Source organism: Pseudorca crassidens, chromosome 14, assembly GCF_039906515.1.
Source record: "Pseudorca crassidens isolate mPseCra1 chromosome 14, mPseCra1.hap1, whole genome shotgun sequence".
Taxonomy (NCBI): Eukaryota; Metazoa; Chordata; class Mammalia; order Artiodactyla; family Delphinidae; genus Pseudorca; species Pseudorca crassidens.
Window position 1 is genome coordinate 32750602 of NC_090309.1, and position 23403 is coordinate 32774004.

Sequence of the window (23403 nt, forward strand, 5' to 3'; positions counted from 1 at the left end):
ATGTTGCTGCGAATGGCATTGTTTCATTCTTTTTTATGGCTGAATAATATTCCATTGTATATCTTTGTCACATCTTTTTTATCCATTCATTTGTTGATGAACATTTAGGTTGCGTCCATGTCTTGGCTATTGTAAATAGTGCTGCTATGAACATTGGGGTGCATGTATATTTTTGAATTAGAGTTTTCTGTAGATATGCCTATCCAGGAGTGGGATTGCTGGATCATATAGCAACTCTATATTTAGTTTTTTAAGGAACATCCATACTGCTGTCCTCAGTGGCTGCACCAATTTACATTCCTATTAACAGTGTAGGAAGGTTCCCTTTTCTCCACACCCTCTCCAGCATTTATTATTTGTAGACTTTTTAATGATGGCCATTCTGACTGGTGTGAGGTGATACCTCATTGTAGTTTTGATTTGCATTTCTCTAATAATTAACAATGTTGAGCATTTTTTCTTGTTAGCCCTTCTTGATTTATTAAATTTAGACATTATCTAATGGCTTCTTGCTGTAATAGATGAAGACTGAACTTAGTTATAACTCTCCAACTATAGTTATAGCATTATTTTTAGTTCCTCCATTAACTATCTGTATAACTTTAAATACTTTGGTCACCTCTTTAGTTCTTGTTCTACCAACCATACATAGCATTTTTAAACTATATATATATACATATACACGTATGTGTGTATATATTTACTTCTCTTCTTTTTCATTTATATCTCTTGTTCATTTATACTTCTCAGCTTGTCATCTGTAATTTTTCCTTTGTGTTTTTAAGATCAATACATTAATTACTATAACTAAAATTAATTTTCATGTTTTGCCTATATGTTGATTCAAAAGTTACAAATTAATAAAAACAATTTAAAAGATTATGAATATGTAAATATTTTCATTGTATACTCAACTAGAGCATTTTGATTACATTTCATTTTTTGTTCAGTTTTTATATTTTCCTGGAATTTTTAACTGCCTTTCTTTTCTCTTCCATTGTCTGCCTGAATTACAAGCTTAAGTTTCTAACTAAGAATAGAATATATATAGAATACATCCTTTTCCTTGATTTTTGTTCTCTGGTGGCCTCTGTTGTCTTGCTTTAGTCTGGACTGATTCCTCTCTCATTGAGTGAGGATCCCTACCAGTCTGGCCCTAGAGCTTATTCTTTTTGTTCAGGGGTTAGATGGTCAAGGACTTTATCAAGGGGTTTGGATTTGTTCCTTCAGACACACTTTAAGGTAGGGGAGTGATGTGATCAGTGTTGTGTTTTAGAGACGTAACTCTGGAGCTATCGTTTGGAAGGCTGTTAGGCCAGAGTCAGGGAGCTCAGAGAGCAAGTTAGGGGATGATTGCACCATGTGTCAGGCAATGGATGAGGGCTCCTGAGTTTAGAAGGGAAATAGGGCTGCAATGGAAGAGGCAATTATGAAAGTTATTTCAGAGGCAGAATCAACAGAACTTGGACACTGACAAGACATGGGAGTTAGGAGAAGATGGGGTCAAGATTGGCTGGCTGGGTCCTGGTGGTTTGTTTGTTGTATCCAGGAGTACATGATGAGCGTGCTTGGGAGAGCAGAGAGGCAGAGAATGAGTCTGTGTTGAACATGGTGCAAATGAGGCGACTGTACAATATCCAGGTAGTCAAGTCCAGCAGTGTTTGGAAAGATGAGTCTGGAACATGGGGGAGACATCTGTGTGGGAGGTACAGAGCTGGGAGTCACTGGCTCATAAGGAAAATGAAATCATGGGGGTGGATATGAAGAGTATGTGGTATGAGGAGAACCAAGGTCAAAGTCCTGGGAAGCATCAGAATTTATGAGGAACATGCCTGGAAAGTTGTCTGATGACATCCTTGAGAAGAGGTGGAGGAGTGTGGGAGAAGTTAGGAATATTCCAGCACCCCCACTGGACCCTGTGGTGTTTGGGGATGAGGGCTGAAGGGAGGTGGCCTCAGGGAACAGCAGGTCTCTGAAAGGCAAGACGAGGAGGCCAGGGGTGAAGCCATGATGCAAAAAAGAGTTTTCCCAGAAATGAGGACTCCAGGAGGAAGAGAAGAAAGGGGCAGCAGGGAGGAGAGCATTCAGAAGTATTGGGGAGGAGAGAGTACGCTTGACCATGAGTTGAGTGACCGAGGGCACCATAGAGGGTGGATGAGGGAGGGGCAGGAGCCATTCCAAAGTGGCTTGTCATGTGGTGCATATATGTGATGGAATACAACTCAGCCAACAAAAGGAATGAAATAATGCTGTTTGCAGCAACATGGAGGGACCTAGAGATGATGATACTAAGTGAAGTAAGTCAGACAGAGAAAGACAACTGTCATATGATATTGCTCGTATGTGGAATCTCAAATATGCTACAAATGAAGTTATTTACAAAACAGAAACAGACTCACAAACATTGAAAACAAACTTATGGTTACCAAAGGGACAGGGGGGAAGGAGGAAGTATAAATCAGGAATTTGGGATTAGCACATGAGAATTACTATATATAAAATAAATAAACAAGAGTGTCCTACTGTATAGCACAGGGAACTATCTTTGATATCCTGTAATAAAGCATAATGGAAAAGAATATGTAAAAGAATATATATATCAATATATATTTGAATCACTTTTCTGTAAACCAGAAACTAACACAACATTTTATTTTTATTTTATTTTTAATTAATTAATTTATTTTTGGCTGCAATGGGTCTTCACTGCTGCGCACAGGCTTTCTCCAGTTGTGGCGAGCAGGGGCTACGCTTCCTTGCAGTGCTCGGGCTTCTCATGGCGGTGTCTTCTCTTGTTGTGGAGCATGGGCTCTAGGCACGCGGGCTTCAGTAGCTGTGGCGCACGGGCTTAGTTGCTCCGCGGCTCGCGGGATTTTCCCGGACCAGGGCTCGAACCCGCGTCCCCTGCATTGGCAGGCGGATTCTTAACCACTGCGCCACCAGGGAAGTCCCAAACACAGCATTTTAAAACAACTATACTTCAAGAAAAAATAAAAATAAAAACAAAGTGGCTTCTCTTCTCTCAGCTGCTTTCAGTCTCTAGTCTGCTCCAGTGCCTGCAGGTGGTGGTCAGCCCTGTAGATCTGCTGGGTTGGATCTGGGTTCCTGAAGTGCTGATGTGCAGGAACCACTGTGTACATTCACATCCACGTATTTGACTTCCCCTGACCTGAGGACAAATGTGGAAACAGCAAGCTTGGCCAGCCAAAGTAAGCAGAGAGGCTTACAAATCCAAACCTTTCTGTTTTCACTGGAACGTCAGGACCCAGCTTCATTCCTCCAATCTGCTCCAGTCCAAAGGAAAATGGACCATATCTATTCTTTGAGTAGAGTGTGATGACTGTATGCCACATGTTCGATGGGCTGGTCTGGACCACCACATATCCTGGTACCCGGCCACTCCTGGGGCCTCCTTCCAGACTCCATGCAGGTGTCTTGATTGGTTATTGAGTGTCTCCCGAGCTTCTCACAACAGCCCACCCAGTAGGTATTATATCGATCTTGTTTGTAGTTAGAAAAAAGCGAGGCTGGAAATCACACAAATATGAAGTGAGAGAAGTAGAATTTATTTTATTAAACTTTTCTTTTGTTATGAAACATTTCAAACAAACAGAAACATTCCAAATATAGCATATCTGATACCTTCTGTACCCACTGATGGTTCTATAAGACCCTAACGTTGAGTCACTCTTGCACCAGATTTTTTTTTTTACATCTTTATTGGAGTATAATTGCTTTACAATGGTGTGTTAGTTTCTGCTGTATAACAAAGTGAATCAGTTATACATATACATATGTTCCCATATCTCTTCCCTCTTGCGTCTCCTTCCCTCCCACCCTCCCTATTCCACCCCTCCAGGCGGTCACAAAGCACCAAGCTGATCTCCCCGTGCTATGCAGCTGCTTCCCACTAGCTATCTACCTTACGTTTGTTTGTGTATATATGTCCATGCCTCTCTCTCTCTTTGTCACAGCTTAGCCTTCCCCCTCCCCATATCCTCAAGTCCATTCTCTAGTAGGTCTGTGTCTTTATTCCTGTCTTACCCCTAGGTTCTTCATGACATTTTTTTCTTAAATTCCATATATATGTGTTAGCATATGGTATTTGTCTTTCTCTTTCTGACTTACTTCACTCTGTATGACAGACTCTATGTCTATCCACTTCATTACAAATAGCTCAATTTCGTTTCTTTTTATGGCTGAGTAATAGTCCATTGTATATATGTGCCACATCGTCTTTATCCATTCATGTATCAATTTACATTCCCACCAACAGTGCAAGAGGGTTCCCTTTTCTCCAAACCCTCTCCAGCATTTACTGTTTCTAGATTTTTTGATGATGGCCATTCTGACTGGTGTGAGATGATATCTAATAGTTAGATATCATCTAATAGATGATATCCGTAGTTTTGATTTGCATTTCTCTAATGATTAATGATGTTGAGCATTCTTTCATGTGTTTGTTGGCAGACTGTACATCTTCTTTGGAGAAATGTCTACTTAGGTCTTCTGCCCATTTTTGGATTGGGTTGTTTGTTTTTTTGTTATTGAGCTGCATGAGCTGCTTATAAATTTTGGAGATTAATCCTTTGTCAGTTGCTTCATTTGCAAATATTTTCTCCCATTCTGAGGGTTGTCTTTTTGTCTTGTTTATGGTTTCCTTTGCTGTGCAAAAGCTTTGAAGTTTCATTAGGTCCCATTTGTTTATTTTTATTTCCATTTCCCTAGGAGGTGGGTCAAAAAGGATCTTGCTGTGATTTATGTCATCGAGTGTCCTGCCTATGTTTTCCTCTAAGAGTTTGATAGTTTCTGGCCTTACATTTAGGTCTTTAATCCATTTTGAGCTTATTTTTGTGTATGGTGTTAGGGAATGATCTAATCTCATACTTTTACATGTACCTGTCCAGTTTTCCCAGCACCACTTATTGAAGAGGCTGTCCTTTCTGCATTGTACATTTCTGCCTCCTTTATCAAAGATAAGGTGACCATATGTGCGTGGGTTTATCTCTGGGCTTTCTATACTGTTCCATTGATCTATCTTTCTGTTTTTGTGCCAGGACCATACTGTCTTGATTACTGTAGCTTTGTAGTATAGTCTGAAGTCAGGGAGCCTGATTCCTCCAGCTCTGTTTTTCGTTCTCAAGATTGCTTTGGCTACTCGGGGTCTTTTGTGTTTCCATACAAATTGTGAAATTTTTTCTTCTAGTTCTGTAAAAAATGCCAGTGGTAGTTTAATAGGGATTGCATTGAACCTGTAGGTTGCTTTGGGTAGTAGAGTCATTTTCACAATGTTGATTTTTCCAATCCAAGAACATGGTATATCTCTCCATCTATTTGTATCATCTTTAATTTCTTTCATCAGTGTCTTATAATTTTCTGCATACAGGTCTTTTGTCTCCTTAGGTAGGTTTATTTCTAGATATTTTATTCTTTTTGTTGTAATGGTAAATGGGAGTGTTTTCTTGATTTCACTCTCAGATTTTTCATCATTAGTGTATAGGAATGCCAGAGATTTCTGTGCATTAATTTTGCATCCTGTTACTTTACCAAATTCATTGATTAGCTGTAGTAGTTTTCTGGTAGCATCTTTAGGATTCTCTATGTATAGTATCATGTCATTTGCAAACAGTGACAGCTTTATTTCTTCTTTTCCGATTTGGATTTCTTTTATTTCCTTTTCTTCTCTGATTGCTGTGGCTAAAACTTCTAAAACTATGTTGAATAAGAATGATGAGAGTGGGCAACCTTGTCTTGTTCCTGATCTTAGTGGAAATGCTTTCAGTTTTTCACCATTGAGGACAATGTTGGCTGTGGGTTTGTCATATATGGCCTTTATTATGTTGAGGAAAGTTCCCTCTATGCCTACTTTCTGCAGGGTTTTTAATCATAATTTGGTGTTGAATTTTGTCAAAAGCTTTCTCTGCATCTATTGAGATGATCATATGGTTTTTCTCCTTCAATTTGTTAATATGGTGTATCACGTTGAGTGATTTGCGTATATTGAAGAATCCTTGCATTCCTGGAATAAACCCCACTTGATCATGATGTATGATCCGTTTAATGTGCTGTTGGATTCTGTTTGCTAGTATTTTGTTGAGGATTTTTGCATCTATGTTCATCAGTGATATTGGCCTGTAGTTTTCTTTCTTTGTGACATCCTTGTCTGGTGTTGGTATCAGGGTGATGGTGGCCTCGTAGAATGAGTTTGGGAGTGTTCCTCCCTCTGCTATATTCTGGAAGAGTTTGAGAAGGATAGGTGTTAGCTCTTCTCTAAATGTTTGATAGAATTCGCCTGTGAAGCCATCTGGTCCTGGGCTTTTGTTTGTTGGAAGATTTTTAATCACAGTTTCAATTTCAGTGCTTGTGATTGGTCTGTTCATATTTTCTATTTCTTCCTGATTCAGTCTTGGCAGGTTGTACATTTCTAAGAATTTGTCCATTTCTTCCAGGTTGTCCATTTTATTGGCATAGAGTTTCTTGTAGTAATGTCTCATGATCTTTTGTATTTCTGCAGTGTCAGTTGTTACTTCTCCTTTCTCATTTCTAATTCTATTGATTTGAGTCTTCTCCCTTTTTTTCTTGATGAGTCTGGCTAATGGGTTATCAATTTTGTTTATCTTCTCAAAGAACCAGCTTTTAGTTTTATTGATCTTTGCTATCATTTCCTTCATTTCTTTTTCATTTATTTCTGATCTGATCTTTATGATTTCTTTCCTTCTGCTAACTTTGGGGTTTTTTTGTTCTTCTTTCTCTAATTGCTTTAGGTGCAAGGTTAGGTTGTTTATTCGAGATGTTTCCTGTTTCTTAAGGTAGAATTGTATTGCTATAAACTTCCCTCTTAGAACTGCTTTTGCTGCATCCCATAGATTTTGGGTCATCGTGTCTCCATTGTCATTTGTTTCTAGATATTTTTAAATTTCCTGTTTGATTTCTTCAGTGATCACTTCGTTATTAAGTAGTGTATTGTTTAGCCTCCATGTGTTTGTAGTTTTTACAGATCTTTTCCTGTAATTGATAACTAGTCTCATAGCATTGTGGTCGGAAAAGATACTTGATAAAATTTCAATTTTCTTAAATTTACCAAGGCTTGATTTGTGACCCAAGATATGATCTATCCTGGAGAATGTTCCATGAGCACTTGAGAAGAATGTGTATTCTGTTGTTTTTGGATGGAATGTCCTATAAATATCAATTAAGTCCATCTTGTTTAATGTATCATTTAAAGCTTGTGATTGCTTATTTATTTTCATTTTGGATCATCTGTCCATTGGTGAAAGTGGGGTGTTAAAGTCCCCTACTATGAATGTGTTACCATTGATTTCCCCTTTTATGGCTGTTAGTATTTGCCTTATGTATTGAGGTGCTCCTATGTTGGGTGCATAAATATTTACAATTGTTATACCTTCTTCTTGGATCGATCCCTTGATCATTATGTAGTGTCCTTCTTTGTCTCTTCTGATAGTCTTTATTTTAAAGTCTACTTTGTCTGATATGAGAATTGCTACTCCAGCTTTCTTTTGGTTTCCATTTGCATGAAATATATTTTTCCATCCCCTTACTTTCAGTCTGTATGTGTCTCTAGGTCTGAAGTGGGTCTCTTGTAGACAGCAAATATATGGGTCTTGTTTTTGTATCCATTCAGCCAATCTGTGTCTTTTGGTGGGAGCATTTAGTCCATTTACATTTAAGGTAATTATCGATATGTATGTTCCTATTCCCATTTTCTAAATTGTTTTGGGTTCGTTATTGTAGGTTTTTTCCTTCTATTTTTTTTTTTTTTTGCCTAGAGAAGTTCCTTTAGCAGTTGTTGTAAAGCTGGTTTGGTGGTGTTGAACTCTGTCAGCTTTTGCTTGTCTGTAAAGGCTTTAATTTCTCCATCAAATCTGAATGATATCCTTGCTGGGTAGAGTAATCTTGGTTGCAGGTTTTTCTCCTTCATCACTTTAAATATGTCCTGCCACTCCCTTCTGGCTTCCAGAGTTTCTGCTGAAAGATCAGCAGTTAACCTTATGGGGATTCCCTTGTGTGTTATTTTCCCCTTGCTGCTTTTAATATGTTTTCTTTGTATTTAATTTTTGACAGTTTGATTAATATGTGTCTTGGTGTATTTCTCCTTGGATGTATCCTCTATGTGACTCTCTGTGCTTCCTGGACTTGAGTAACTATTTCCTTTCCCATATTAGGAAAGTTTTCAACTATAATTTCTTCAAATATTTTCTCAGTTCCTTTCTTTTTCTCTTCTTCTTCTGGAACCCTATAATTCGAATGTTGGTGCATTTAATGTTGTCCCAGAGATCTCTGAGACTGTCCTCAGTTCTTTTCATTCTTTTTTCTTTATTCTGCTCTGCAGTAGTTATTTCCACTAATTTATCTTCCAGGTCACTTATCTGTTCTTCTGCCTCAGTTATTCTGCTATTGATCCCATCTAGAGTATTTTTAATTTCATTTATGGTGTTGTTTATCATTGTTTGTTTCATCTTTTGTTCTTCTAGGTCCTGGTTAAATGTTTCTTGCATTTTGTCTATTCTATTTCCAAGATTCTGGATCATCTTTACTGTCATTATTCTGAATTCTTTTTCAGGTAGACTGCCTATTTCTTCTTCATTTGTTAGGTCTGGTGGGTTTTTATCTTGCTCCTTCATCTGCTGTGTGTTTTTCTGTCTTCTCATTTTGCTTATCTTACTGTGTTTGGGTCTCCTTTTTGCAGGCTGCAGGTTCGTAGTTCCCGTTGTTTTTGGTGTCTGTCCCCAGTGGCTAAGGTTGGTTCAGTGGGTTGTGTAGGCTTCCTGGTGGAGGGGACTAGTGCCTGTGTTCCGGTGGATGAGGCTGGATCTTGTCTTTCTGGTGGGCAGGTTGACGTCTGGTGGTGTGTTTTGGGGTATCTGTGGACTTATTATGATTTTAAGCAGCCTTTCTGCTAATGGGTGGGGTTGTGTTCCTGTCTTGCTAGTTGTTTGGCATAGGATGTCCAGCACTGCAGCTTGCTGGTCGTTGAGTGAAGCTGGGTGCTTGTGTTGAGATGGAGATCTCTGGGAGATTTTCGCCGTTTGATATTATGTGGAGCTGGGAGGTCTCTTGTGGACCAGTGTCCTGAAGTTGGCTCTCCCACCTAGAGGCACAGCACTGACTCCTGGCTGCAGCACTAAGAGCCTTTCATCCACACGACTCAGAATAAAAGGGAGATAAAGTAGAAAGAAAGAATTAGTAGAAAGAAAGAAAGAAAGAAAGAAAGGAGGGAGGGAGGGAGGAAGGAAGGAAGCAGGGAAGGAACAAAAGAAAGAAAGAAGATAAAGTGAAATAAAGTAAAGTTAAATTTTAAGTTATTAAAATAAAAAAATAATTTTTAAGAGAAAAAAAAAGAAAAAAATTAAAAAAAAACCAAAAACGGACGGATAGAACCCTAGGACAAATGGTGGAAGCAAAGCTATACAGACAAAATCTCACACAGAAGCATACACATACACACTCACAAAAAGAGGAAAAAGGGAAAAAATCATAAATCTTGCTCTCAAATTCCACCTCCTCAATTTGGGATGATTCGTTGTCTAAAGGAGGGAAGGAGGGAAAGAAAGAAAGAAAGAATAAAAGGTAAAATAAAATAAATAAATTATTAAAATAAAAATAAGAAAAAAATTACAAAAACAAAAACAAAAAACGGACGGATAGAACCCTAGGACAAATGGTGGAAGCAAAGCTATACAGACAAAATCTCACACAGAAGCATACACATACACACTCACAAAAAGAGGAAATGGGGAAAAAAACCATAAATCTTCCTCTCAGAGTCCACCTCCTTAATTTGGGATGATTGGTTGTCTATTCATGTCTTCCACAGATGCAGGGTACATCAAGTTGATTGTGGAGCTTTAATCCGCTGCTCCTGAGGTTGCTGGGAGAGATTTCCTTTTCTCTTCTTTGTTCTCACAGCTCCCAGGGGCTCAGTTTTGGATTTGGCCCCGCCTGTGCGTGTAGGTCGCCGGAGGGCGTCTGTTCTTCGCTCAGACAGGATAGGGTTAAAGCAGCCGCTGATTCGGGGGCTCTGGCTCACTCAGGCCGGGGAGAGGGAGGGGCACGGAGTGCGGGTTGGGCCTGCGGCGGCAGAGGCCGGCGTGACGTTGCACCAGCCTGAGGCGCGCCGTGCGTTCTTCCGGGGGACTTGTCCTTGGATCCCGGAACCCTGGCAGTGGCGGGCTGCACAGGCTCCCCAGAAGGGGGGTGTGGATAGTGACCTGTGTTCGCACACAGGCTTCTTGGTGGCGGCAGCAGCAGCCTTAGCGTCTCATGCCGCCATGTTAGCCGCGGCTCGCGCCCGTCTCTGGAGCTCCTTTAAGCAGCGCTCTTAATCCCCTCTCCTCGCGCACCAGGAAACAAAGAGGGAAGAAAAAGTCTCTTGCCTCTTCGGCAGCTACAGACTTTTTCCCGGACTCCCTCCCGGCTAGCCGTGGCGCACTAACCCCCTGCAGGATGTGTTCACACTGCCAACCCCAGTCCTCTCCTGGCGCTCCGACTGAAGCCCGAGCCTCAGCTCCCAGCCCCGCCCGCCCCGGCGGGTAAGCAGACAAGCCTCTCCGGCTGGTGAGTACTGGTCAGCACTGATCCTCTGTGGGGGAATCTCGCCGCTTTACCCTCCGCACCCCTGTTGCTGTGTTTTCTTCCGCGGCTCCGAAGGTTTCCCCCTCCGCCACCCGCAGTCTCCCCCCGCGAAGAGGCTGCCTAGTGTGTGGGAACCTTTCCTCCTTCACAGCTCCCTCCCACTGGTGCAGGTCCCATACCTATCCTTTTGTCTCTGTTTATTCTTTTTTCTTTTGCCCTAGCCAGGTACGTGGTGGTGGTGGTGGGGGTTTCTTGCCTTTTGGGAGGTCTGAGGTCTTCTGCCAGCATTCAGTAGGTGTTCTGTAGGAGTTGTTCCACGTGTAGATGTATTTCTGGTGTATCTGTGGGGAGGAAGGTGATCTCCGCGTCTTACTCTTCCGCCATCTTCCCCAGCAATTGCGCCAGATTTTTTAAAGAAAATATTAATATATCTAGTTGAAGCTCTCCGTCTCCCTTCCTGATGTTTTCTCCTCCCTATCTCTTTAAAGCTAACCACTATTTGAAGTTGGTATTTATTATTACCATGCAAATATTTATGTTTTATTGCATATATTATATTAAAAACAATCTCTGGTATTATTTTGCATGCTTTCACGTGTTGCATATGTGGTATTAAACTCTGCATTTCTTTTTAATTTTTGGATTCCATTTGAATGTATTGAAGATATCCACTGGAGACATGTTCACTTCAGCTTGCATTGAGCAATCAGGCTTTGTCAGCTCTGACATGAAGTGATCATAGGCTATGAAAGTTTAGTATCTCACAATTCCCTTCCAGTCTTAATAACTCAGAGCTATAACTCCTTAGCTCCTAATTTGGATGTTTAGGTCAATTTCCTTACTTCCTTGGTTAATACTATATTGTTGGAAATTTGTCTTGGTCAAGGCTTTCTTGCCAAACCATTCTCTATAGTGAATGAAACATGTACAGTATTTTCCATAGTGCAGAGTGGGGGTGGAGGATGGGGAGAAATGTGGGTCAACCAAAAAGTGAGAGGACATAGGAACATCAGAATCTTCTCGACAATGTTTGCAACAGTCTCAAGGTTCTTTATTACTCCTATTTCTTCTGGATGAGTCTCTCCTCTTTGGCAAAAAGAACTCTCCTGGTATTGAATTCAACAGGAAGTGGAATGTTTGGGCTTTATTGAAAGTATTTCCCATGTTTTGCCTGTTTACCATGAGTCAAAGACAATGAAATAAAAAATCACAGCTATCTTCATCAATGATGAGCTCTTCTGCTTCTGGAATAGTAATGTACAATGTTTTCTGCAGATTTACAGAGTGTCCAGAATTTTCTGTAGGGATGGAAGTGTTCACTATCTATACTGTGCAGTATAGTAGCTATGAGCCGCTAACCACGTGTGACTATTGAGTACTTGAAATGTGGCTGATGAGCCTAAGGAACTGAATTTTAAATGTTTATTTATTTTTTTAATAATTTAAATTAGAATAGCCTCCCAGACCTGATGAGTACTGCACTAGACAGCACTGTTCTAGAGAATTTAGACCAAGATATGTTGAGAGAGGGACTTCCCTGGTGGTCCAGTGGTTAAGACTCCGCGCTTCCACTGCAGGGGGCAGGGTTCCATCCCTGGTTGGGGAACTAAGATCCCACAGGCTGCGGGGCCAAAAAAAAAAAAATATATTGGGAGAGTTTCAACAAGTCTTAATAAATCAAGTGAGTTCACATTAAATGGCAATGGATTTATTTGCTCTTTCTTTCCCCAAATCTGAAGTTAATATAAGAAACTGGTTAGCTTGTAAACTATTGTACAGAGTATTGTTTCTCCAAGAGCCTCTGCTAATCTGTTGTTTGTAGTCAGCATATTCTTGTGATTCTTGTTGGAGTTGATGAGTCTGCTTGCACTGTCATTGTCCCTGGCCTCATGGCTCACTCAGTCCGCATCATTTCCTAGCTCTGTTGATTCTGAGTCCTTTCAGCGCTGGTTGTTCTCAGCCACCCTCTGCTCCAGCACAGCCTCCCTCTGAGAGATGGGCGAGAGTGGGGATCTGGACCCACCCAGGCCCTGATGACAGTCCTGGATCTGAGCTTGGTCTGTCAGCTTTCATTTCTTTAAAACTTTTTATTTTGAAATAATTTTAGACCTACAAAAATGTTCCAAATGGTACAGTGGCATAAAGAGTCTTGGAGTATATTCTTCACCCAGATTCCCATTTGTTCATGTGGTTAACATTTTACCCCCTTTGCTTTCTTCTTCCTTCCCCCTCTTTATATCTACATCAATATCTATATCAGTCTGTCTATTCTTCCTCCTTTTCTCCTTCTTCTTCTCCTTCTCCTTCTCTCTCTCTCTCTCTCTCTCTATTTCCCTTACAAACAGGAACATTCTCTTACATAACAACAGTACAATGATCAAAGTCATAAAATTAACATGAATACAATATTACCATCTGTTCTATAGATCTCATTCAAATTTTTCTAGTTGTCCCAATAAAGTCCTTTATAACAATAACAACAAAAATCTTCTGATCCAACATCCAACCCAGGATCACAGGCTGTGTTTGTTTTTTTTGTCTTGTTAGTCTCCTTTAATCAGGAACAGTTCTACAGTGTTTATCTTTCCGTGGTCTTGATATTTCTGAAGAGCATACGTCAGTTATTTTGTAAAATTTCCCTCAATTTGTATTTGTCTGATGTTTCCTCATGATTGGACTTAGCTTATACGTATTTGGCAAGGACGTTACAGAAATGATGTGTCCTTCTCAGTGCATCACAGACAGAAGCACATGATATCCATTTTTCATTTGTGATTCCTTGCTGAAGGTGCTATCTGCCAGGTTTCTCCATTATAAAGTTGTTCTTTTTCCTTTTGTAATTAATAAGTGTCTCTTGTGAAATATTTTGAGACTACCTAAACATCCTGTTTCTTGTCATACTTCTACCCATTAGTTTCCGTATCTACTTTTCATTCTTATCTGAAATAATTGTTACTATTGTGGGTGCCAAATGATTAGCTAATTATATCATTGTTTCTGGTCGGCATTTATTTGTCGACATTCTGTTGTAAGGAAGGTTTTTTATTTTTTGTCTGTATCTATCTATCATCTGTCTATCTATTATCTATCTATCTATCTATTATCTATCTATCTATCCTCTACCTCTCTATCTTTATCATATAGCAATCTATCTCAATATAAACTCATGGATTCTTATTTCTTTACGTGAATTTTATTCTATCACTATCACCATTTATTATGAGGTCAAACTTTCCCAGATGTGAGCTGTGAGAATCCCTTCATTTTGGTTCCTTTGTTTTATATAATTTAATTTTTTTTTATATCTTCCCATCTTTTTTGGAGCAATTTATTACTTTCTGATATAACAAAATGTTCCAGTCTCATATTTTTTTGTGTACCAACCCTGGAATCAGTCGTTTCTTTAATGAGGACCAGCTTTCATTTTGATGATCACATGCTGTAGGGTGAACAGGAGGCAAAAGCCAAAAGAAGGAGTTGTGACACTAAAAGACAACAGAGTGTATGAATGAACTAGAAACGTACGTTGCCTTACAGATAGACATAGCAAGGAAACTTGCTTGTCAGTGTTGGGTTAAGGGAGAAACTTTTCTCTTGAGACTTCCTAACCATAAGCTGGCACTCATTCAAGTTTGTAACCCAAATTTACACTACCTGCATGGTTCTAAACACTTTTAGGTCAAAATTTATTTTAAAATAGTTCTGGATTGGTAATGATTCCAGAAATTTGGAAGAAGCAAAACTAAATCCTCTTTGGAGAAATGCAATCAAAACAAAAACCTCAAAGTTTTCCATGAATAAAGTTCAGAGGAATGTGGGCTCAGAGACAACGTCAAAAAGCATTTAAGGAGACAAGGCACTCTGAGGAAAAGCCAGCAGGAACAACAAACCACAGAATAAGGCCAACATAGTTTTTAGGTATGGGAATTATGAAGTACAAAATGGAACTTAAGCATGTTTAATATATTTAGAGAAAGAAAAGTGGTGATTAAAAATATAAGATACAATGTATAACTGATTCACTTTGTTATAAAGCAGAAACTAACACACCATTGTAAAGCAATTATACGTCAATAAAGATGTTAAAAATATATATATATATATGATACAAGTTATTATGAAAGTTAAACAGGCATACTTGAAAAACAATCAAATAGAATTTTTATGCAAAACAAATATAATAATTGAAATAAAAAACTCAAATGATGGTTTAAATTTAAAGAGAAAATTAGATATAGGTGATAAAAACATGAACAGGAAAACAGATCTGAAGAAATTATCCAGAATGCATAACAGAGAGACAAAGCAGTAGAAAATATGAAAGACAGATTAAAAGGCATGAAGGACAGGATGAGGAGGTCTAACTTACGTCTAATTGGACTTCTAGGAGGAAGGACAGAGAGAATGAAAGAGAGGCAAAGTTTGAAGAGATAATGACTGAAACATTTTCAGAATTGATGAAACATACGTGCATACTTCAGACTTAAGGAGCTCAATGAATTTACAGCAATATAAGCAAAATTTTCCTTAGACAGATAGTAGTGGAACTGAAGAATACCAAAGACTACGGAGAGGTCTTAAAAATAGTCAACATGTAAAGACAGACTAACACAAAGGAACTACAGAACTCACAGTGGATATCTCCAAAATGGTATCTAGAGGACAATGGAATATTATCTTCAGTATTCTGAGAGATAGTAACTGTCAACCTAGAATTGCATACATCGTGAAACTATCAAGAGGGAAAGAGGGAAAAATAAAAATATTGTTTGGTCAAATGAAAAAATCAGAGCCTTTGTAATAAACATTTTACACTAAAGGAAATTCTGAAGATGCACTTAGGGTACACAAAAAATACACAAAAAATATTTGAGGGACAGTCCACTGCAAGAAGAATGAAACAAATCCTTAAATATGTGAATATCTAAACAAACAATGATTGAGTTAAACAATAATTAATGTCTAATGATGTAGAAAAATCACAAAACAAGTAGAATTAAAATATTGAACAAAAATAAAATATGTTTGGAAGGGCTGATTAGATTGAAAACAGTCTAAGTTTTTGTATTGTTTAAAATAGGAGTGTGTGTAGACTAAGTTTAGATAAATTAAATTTATCGAGTGATGTCAACAAGATGGCCCAACAAGATGTCCTTCACTTGTATTACCCCCCTCAACAACAATTTAGCACCTATCTATGGAAAAAGTACCTTTGTGGGAGATGTGGGATCCAGCACCATACGTCAGGAGGTCCAGGGGAGTCTTGTTCATCCATGCATCAGATAATAGGCGTACAGACCTTGGTGAGAACCCTCCTCAGACTGTAATTTCTCCCATGTGGGAAATGAGACAGTGAGTGACCACCCAGCCTCCCCAGCTATGTGGGATGCTGCCAAAGAGGTCCATTTCTCTTTTGACCCATCCAGAGTACTCAGTCATGAGTTGAATGACTGGAGGTGGGGGTAGTGGGGGAGCAGCTGGGAGGGATGCAGCTAGGACTTGGAGGGCCTTGAAGGGACATGGATTCTGCTAACTGCATCCTGTTAACTGTGGGACTCCGTCAGGAAGCCCACCAATGAGCCCCTGGGGATGCCTCATCCACTGATACCCCAGCTGGCCTGTTGCACCCCCAGTGCTCTGGGTGCCTCACCCACTCACTTCCCCATCCTGTGGTCAGCTCCCTGTGCATACCTGTGATGGTGGCATGAGCAAGCCTTGGCAGATGGCTAGTGAGCGCACACAGAAAACTGGACCATACTGCCCGGCCAGGGAGAGAACACAAAATTGAGGTTTAGTACTGTCCTGAGAGCAAAAGGGAGGCTGTCAGCGCTCAGCCTGGTGTATTGCAAGATTGAGGGTAGGCATACAAGCTTAAGAATCCTGCCACAAGAGGGAGCAATAAGGGTAGAGCAGGAATATCCACAGCCAGTCTGAGGAAACCTCAGCATCCCTAGTGGGGCTGAAGGAAGGTAATTCTTTCCTGAAGTCAGTCAGTGAAGACCAGAGGGGGTGACAGCAACTTCAGATGCAAAGAGAGCAATGCAAGCCTTCAAGGAACATGAATATCAGGGAAATTTGATGTCACCAAAAGATCACAATAATTCTTCTAGTGACTGAACCCAAGACCTGGAGATCTACCCAATAAAGATGTGAAAAGAGCTGTTTTAAATAAGCTCAATGAGCTACAAGAAAACACAGAAAGACAGTTTAACAAAATCAGGAAAACAATGCACAAACAAAATGAGACGTTTAACAAAGACACAGAAATCATTAAAAAGGACAAAAATACAATGAATGAAATAAAAAATGCAATAGAGAGCATCAACAGCAGAATGAATTAAAGAGAAAAAATCTGTGAATTAAAAGATAATAACTATGGAATTATCCAGAGGGGAAAGTTTTTTTAAAATTAAGAAAGACTGAAGAAAGCCTGCATGATTTTTGGGCCTCCATCAAAAGAAATGATCTGCAAATTATGGGAGTCTCAGAAGAAGGGAGGGAGAAAGGGGTGGAAAGCTTATTTAAAGACAAAATGGCTGAGAACTTTCCAAATGTGGGGAGAGATTTGGACATCCAAGTTCATGAAGTGAATAGGTCCCCAAACAAAGTTGATGTAAAGATATATTCTCTAAGACCCATTGTAATAAAGCTGTCAAAATCAAAGCAAAGAGAGAATCTTAAAAACAGCAAGAGAAAAGAAGGTTGTAACTTACAAGGGAACCCCCTACAAGACTATCCGTGAATTTCTCAGCAAAGGCCTTACATGACCAGAATGAACCCACAGAAATGCATTTCTGGGCGCTCTGGTTCTCTATGTCTCAGTGCAGAAAGAATTCAGTGAGAGGCAAGGTGATAGATAAGTGTTTTATTAGAATAGGATGCTTGCGAGGCTTACAAGTGGGCAGGCAAGACGGTGCTGCCCCGAGAGCTTAGTGGGCTACAGTTTTGTAACCAAAGGAAGAATAGGGAGGGGGAGAAGACCACCTCCTTCATCATTCTTTTTTTTTTTTTTTTTTTTGCGGTATGCGGGCCTCTCACTGTTGTGGCCTCTCCCGTTGTGGAGCACAGGCTCCGGACACGCAGGCTCAGCAGCCATGGCTCACGGGCCCAGCCGCTCTGTGGCATGTGGGATCTTCCCGGACCAGGGCACGAACCCGTGTCCCCTGCATCGGCAGGTGGACTCTCAACCACTGCGCCACCAGGGAAGCCCCTCCTTCATCATTCTTGAGTAGATGTGAAGCTTCCATCATCAGCTCCTCCTCCACGTTGGGCAGGGGAGTTTTCTTGTCCCTACATGGACAAACCGGGACTGTCATGGGGCAATGGAAATGAGCAAAAAGGCAGTAGCATATACTAAAATATGGTAAATCGCCTCAGGTTTCAGTACAATGTCACCTTATATTTTTGTTTTTAGTGTGAGCAGAGTAGCATGTCCTAGGAATCATTAACCTACTGAGCTCACTGGGCAGGATGTGGGTCTCATTCCACCATTGTTTTATGGTTTTGGGGCATGTCTCATGCTTCTCTTGCATGGTTTTGTTGCTAGGCAAGCCTGTTTGGTTTTGTGGTTAAGCAAACCTGCTTTCTTGAGTGATCGTTAACTTACAGGGGTCTCCCATATATATATATATATTTTACTTATGATCCCTTAGTGGGATTAACTACTTAATCACCTACTTTGTCCCTTTACTCTGTCCCTATCAAGATCCTCCTCTATCAGTATCCCATCCCAATTTTACCATTTGTGAAAGTTTTAATAATTGCATCACCACAGCACACCAAGGGCTCTCCGTGCTCCAACTACCACCAGTGAAAGGGTACTCATTGCCTAAGGGATTGCTGTGAGATATCCAGCTACAGAATCCAATGTTAGAGTCTGCTTCCTAAGACCATTTCTGGTGACAACTGTCTTAGATCCCTTGAAACAGAGTTGATGAGCTATATGCGGAGTGTTCTCAGATTAAAAGTAAAGAAGGAAGGATTGGATAGAGGGAGAAGCTGATTTGCAGTGTAGTTGTCACTGAGGCCTCACCTGACTCTACAGGGATCTCTGGAGCTGACATGGTTCTTCTGAGTTTTCCCAGTTTGAGACAAGAGGGTCTCTGTATTTATGCATCAGCCAGTCATTGGCCATGGGCTCACCCAGGGAGGGAGCATAACCTTGGCCAAGGCCAAGAACAAGTCCTACTGAGGGACATAGCTGTGAGCTGCCAGCAGCTGATATTCCCAGCAGCTGGGGGTCATATGTCATTTGTCAGCCTTGGGGAGGGGATCTTGTCAGAGAACCCCTATCCACAACAAAATTTCATAATGGTAAGTGAGAAACACAAGATAAAAATTGTATTTATAATGTGACTTCAACATTTTAAAACGTGAATATGTAAAAAAAATGACTGGAAGGAAATAAACTAAACTGTTTAAGAGGTTATGTCTTGGAATAATGGGTGACTTTCATTCCCCCTCTCCCCAGCCCATATCTTATAAACACACATAAAGAACCTTAGAGTATCTTAAGGAAAACATAAAACCATCCCACTGATTCCTCTCTACGAGCTGTTCAGATCAGTCAGAAGTGAACATCAGTGTCACTTGAATGGATAAACATTCTGTAGTACCTCCAAACAATGGAATATTATTCAGCAATGAAAAGAAATGAGCTGGGCTTCCCTGGTGACGCTGTGGTTAAGAATCTGCCTGCCAATGCAGGGCACACGGGTTTGAGCCCTTGTCCCGGAAGATCCCACATGCCGCAGAGCAACTAAGCTCACGCGCCACAACTACTGAGCCTGCGCTCTAGAGCCCGCGAGCCAAAACTACTGAAGCCTGTGCGCCTAGAGCCCGTGCTCTGCAACAAGAGAAGCCACCGCAATAAGAAGCCAGCGCACCGCAACGAAGATTAGCCCCTGCTCGTGGCAACCAGAGAAAAGCCCGCGTGCAGCAACAAAGACCCAACGCAGCCAAAAAATAAAACAAAATAAATAAATTTATTTTAAAAAAAGAAAGAAATGAGCTATCAAGCAATGCAAAACATGGAACCTTAACTGCATATTACTAGGTGAAAGAAGCCAATCCGAAGAGGCTACGCGCTGTATGATTCCAGCTACATGGTATTTTGGAAAAGGCAAGACTATGGAGACAGTAAAAATATCAGAGGTTTCCAGTGTTCAAGGGGAGAGAGGAGAAGGGATGAAAAAGGGAAGCTCAGGGGATTTTTAGGGAGGTGGAACTATTCTGCATGATACTGTATGATACATGATGGATACATGTGCATTTGTCAAAGTCTATAGAACTGAACAAAGAATGAACTCTAATATAAACTGTGGACCTTACTATTGATTTATCAGTTTGTCACCAATGTACTACACTAATGCAGGGAAAACTGTTCAGGGAAGAGGGGATATATGGGAACTCTCTGCACTATCTGCTCATTAAAAGAAAAAGAAAGAAAAAGAAAGTGAATGTTAGTTTTTGTAATCTACTAGAGGCAACAACATTCACAGTAGTTGAGACTGAATTTAACAGATGGCAAGCTCAGCGAGCCAGGGTGAGATCTACTTATCATGGACTGAACAAAGCCTGCTCAGGCAGTTGTGAAATATCAGAACACAAATCTACAGATAAACAGCTTCTTTGTTTACGAATGCATTAATGGGTATCACAACAGCTTGACTCTTGATTCTGGAATTCTTGCTGTTTCCTCAATGAACCATGACACAACTGTTGAGTCTTGCTATATGCATTCATAGAATGGCAGGGAATCTGGTCCTGTGACGGGACATTTGATAAACAAACAAGGCAAACTGGAGCTGATTCTTCTGGTGACTGCCAGTGCTGGCGCCTTTTTTCCCTTTTGGCACATACCCTAAATTCCTGGCATCTACTTTTATTTTTCCTCCCAGGCCAACTGCAAAAAGGACTTGACCTCAGCTGACATAGAATGTGGAAGATTGTGTATGCATTGAAAAGTAATTCAGTCTGCTGATGAAGTTAATGAATTTTCATGGGAATTTAGTCAATACCACCCAGTGAGAGTCCGCACTTTGAATATTTGCTCAAAGGCAATGGGGAAATAAGAACTTCTTTATCACTGCTGATTCTTTTTTTTGCTATAAATTTATTTTTTATTTATTTATTTTTGGCTACGTTGGTTCTTCGTTGCTGCCGGTGGGCTTTTCTCTAGTTGAGGCGAGCGGGGGCTACTACTCTTTGTTGCAGTGAGTAGGCTACTCATTGCGGTGGCTTCTCTTGTTGTGGAGCGTGGGCTCTAGGCAGGCGGGCTTGGTAGTTCTGGCTTGCAGGCTCTAGAGCGCAGGCTCAGTAGTTGTGGCACACGGGCTTAGTTGCTCCGCGGCATGTGGGATCCTCCTGTCCCCTGCATTGGCAGGTGGATTCTTAAGCACTGCGCCAGCAGGGAAGTCCCTATTACTGCTGATTCTTGAAAGTAAACATTGTCTTAGAGGGACTTCCCTGGTGGCGCAGTGGTTAAGAATCCACCTGCCAAGGACTCCCCTGGTGGCACAGTGGTTAAGAATCTGCCTGTCAATGCAGGGGACATGGGTTCGAGTCCTGGTCTGGGAAGATCCCACAAGCCACGGAGCAACTAAGCCCGAGTGCCATAACTACTGACACTGTGCTGTAGAGCCCGCGAACTGCAACTACTGAGCCCGGGCACCACAACTACTGAAGCCCGTGTGCCTAGAGCCTGTGCTCCGCAACAAAAGAAGCCACTACAATGAGAAGCCTGTGCACCACAATGAAGAGTAGCCCCCGCTTGCCTCAACTATAGAAAAGCCCACGCTCAGCAACGAAGAACCAACGCAGCCAAAAACAAACAAATAAATAAATAAAATAAATTAAAAAGAAGCATTGTCTCCGATACAGCTTCTGTTTCTATTGTTGATTTGCTTAAACATTGGACATGCTGAGGTTCTTCACTTGTACGTTTATTCACTCAGCTAACACTGACTGACTACTATGAGACAGGCACCATATGCATAAGTTATTACTGGAGGGGCTGCACTATCGTATAGTCTACTTTAGTATCAGAGTGTAGGGGGTGAGAGGACACTTCTACTTTTCTCTGCTTAGTCTTGCCTTGACTAAGAGAAGATAACTCTGTCCTGCCTTCCATTCTTCTCTTCTCTCTTTTCTTGCTTTTCTCTGAGAGTTGAGACCTGTCTGATTGGCAAGATAAGAAGAACCTTCCATTCATGGACAATACTACCAATGGACAGTTACCATTAATTAGAAGCAAGAACACTTACCTCGCATTCTCTTAAAAAAAAAATCCATCTGGAATCTCTTTTTCTATGTAGTGGAGATCTGACAACTTTTTAGTATTAAGTTTTCCCATTTAGACATGTAGTTCATGAAGTTTTATAGTTGTCTTCCTATAGGTTCTGCACATTTTTTTGGTTAGCTTTATTTCTAGTTATTATATATATACATATTCATGTATAATTTATACATACTTTAAAAATATAAATATGTAATTTATATTTTTTCTATTGTGAATGGACAGCTTTCTAACTGGTCATGATCATTGACTGTGTTGGTCATGTCCCTGGCTAGCTCACTGGCCTCCTTTATTAGTTCTAGTAATCTTAAAGTTGATTCTTATGGAATTTTTAGGCAGTCCAATACATTGCCTGCAAATAATGACAATTATTTTCTTCCTGATTTTTATAATTACTTTAAAATTTTTGTTCGTGTTATTGCACTGGCTAGGAGAATAATGGTGATGGTTAGAATCCCTTCTTGTTTTTATTTTAAAGGAAATACCTCTAATACTTGAACATTAAGTATAATGTCTGTGTAGTTTTTTTGGTGGATACCTGTTAACAGATTAAGGAAGTTTTTCTTCTTTTCTATTCCTAACTTGCTAAGGAAATTAAAAAAAAATTTTTTAAATCAGTTACCAGTTACTATTAATTAGAAGCAACAAAACTATGTCCAGGACATAGTGCTGAATGGGATCTCTTTGTTTTTACTAATGGTTCAAGATTAAATAAATAATAATATATATTCAGAATCTCCTAAAAGCAAATATTGAAAAACCTATAAAAATGCTGATCTAAACATCAAAGTGGTAAGAGAACCAGTATTCTCAGCCAGTAATACGTGTAGTGGCCAGGGTTTGTTGGGAGTTAGCATTTGTTTTGGTAGCTTTGATGGGGCAAATGGAAATGTCTGACAAAGGTAAGATGTGGAATTCTTCTCAAGCTCACTGCAGGTCTATTCCTCATAGCAGGGATTACATCGTCAGAGCAGAAACAAATGTGAATGAGTCTGAAAGTCTGTTCAGCCTCATGGAAACACACAATGCAAAACCACGGAAACTGAACACATGTTGCACAGACACAGACAGTGTGTCCATATTAGCACCAGGAGGTGCTCATTACATCCAATTCTGCACAGAGTGGAGAAGGCAGCCAGATGTGGGGTTAGAAAGGAGAATTTGTACCAAATACTTACATGCCTATTTGAAGCAGGAAAGAAAATTTCTCTTCCTGGAGAGATGGCTGGGAGCCACATTACTCCTTTTAAGGCTGGGTTTACTCACCCAAGGCTTGAGGTCCATCATCTTTGCCACCATTTGGAATGAGAGGAACTGAACAGGGTCTGTCTGGACTTTCCCTAAGCTCAACCCCATCAATCGTAAGTATTGTTCTCAGTGAAGGCACTCCCAACAGTACAGTTATTGCCACCAGAACTTAAATAGTCCCTTGGTCATTTGCTACACCCTAATGACCATATTATCATGCTTGATGTCTTTAGCCAGCAGGACCACATAGCTGAGCCAACCCCACC

General features: G+C 40.3%; 1 pseudogene; it reads left to right on the forward strand.

The window, feature by feature from the left end:
- Positions 1-23314, forward strand: part of LOC137205529 (Golgi reassembly-stacking protein 2 pseudogene) — a 48690-nt pseudogene extending 25376 nt beyond the window's left edge.
- Positions 23315-23403: the final 89 nt, after the last annotated feature.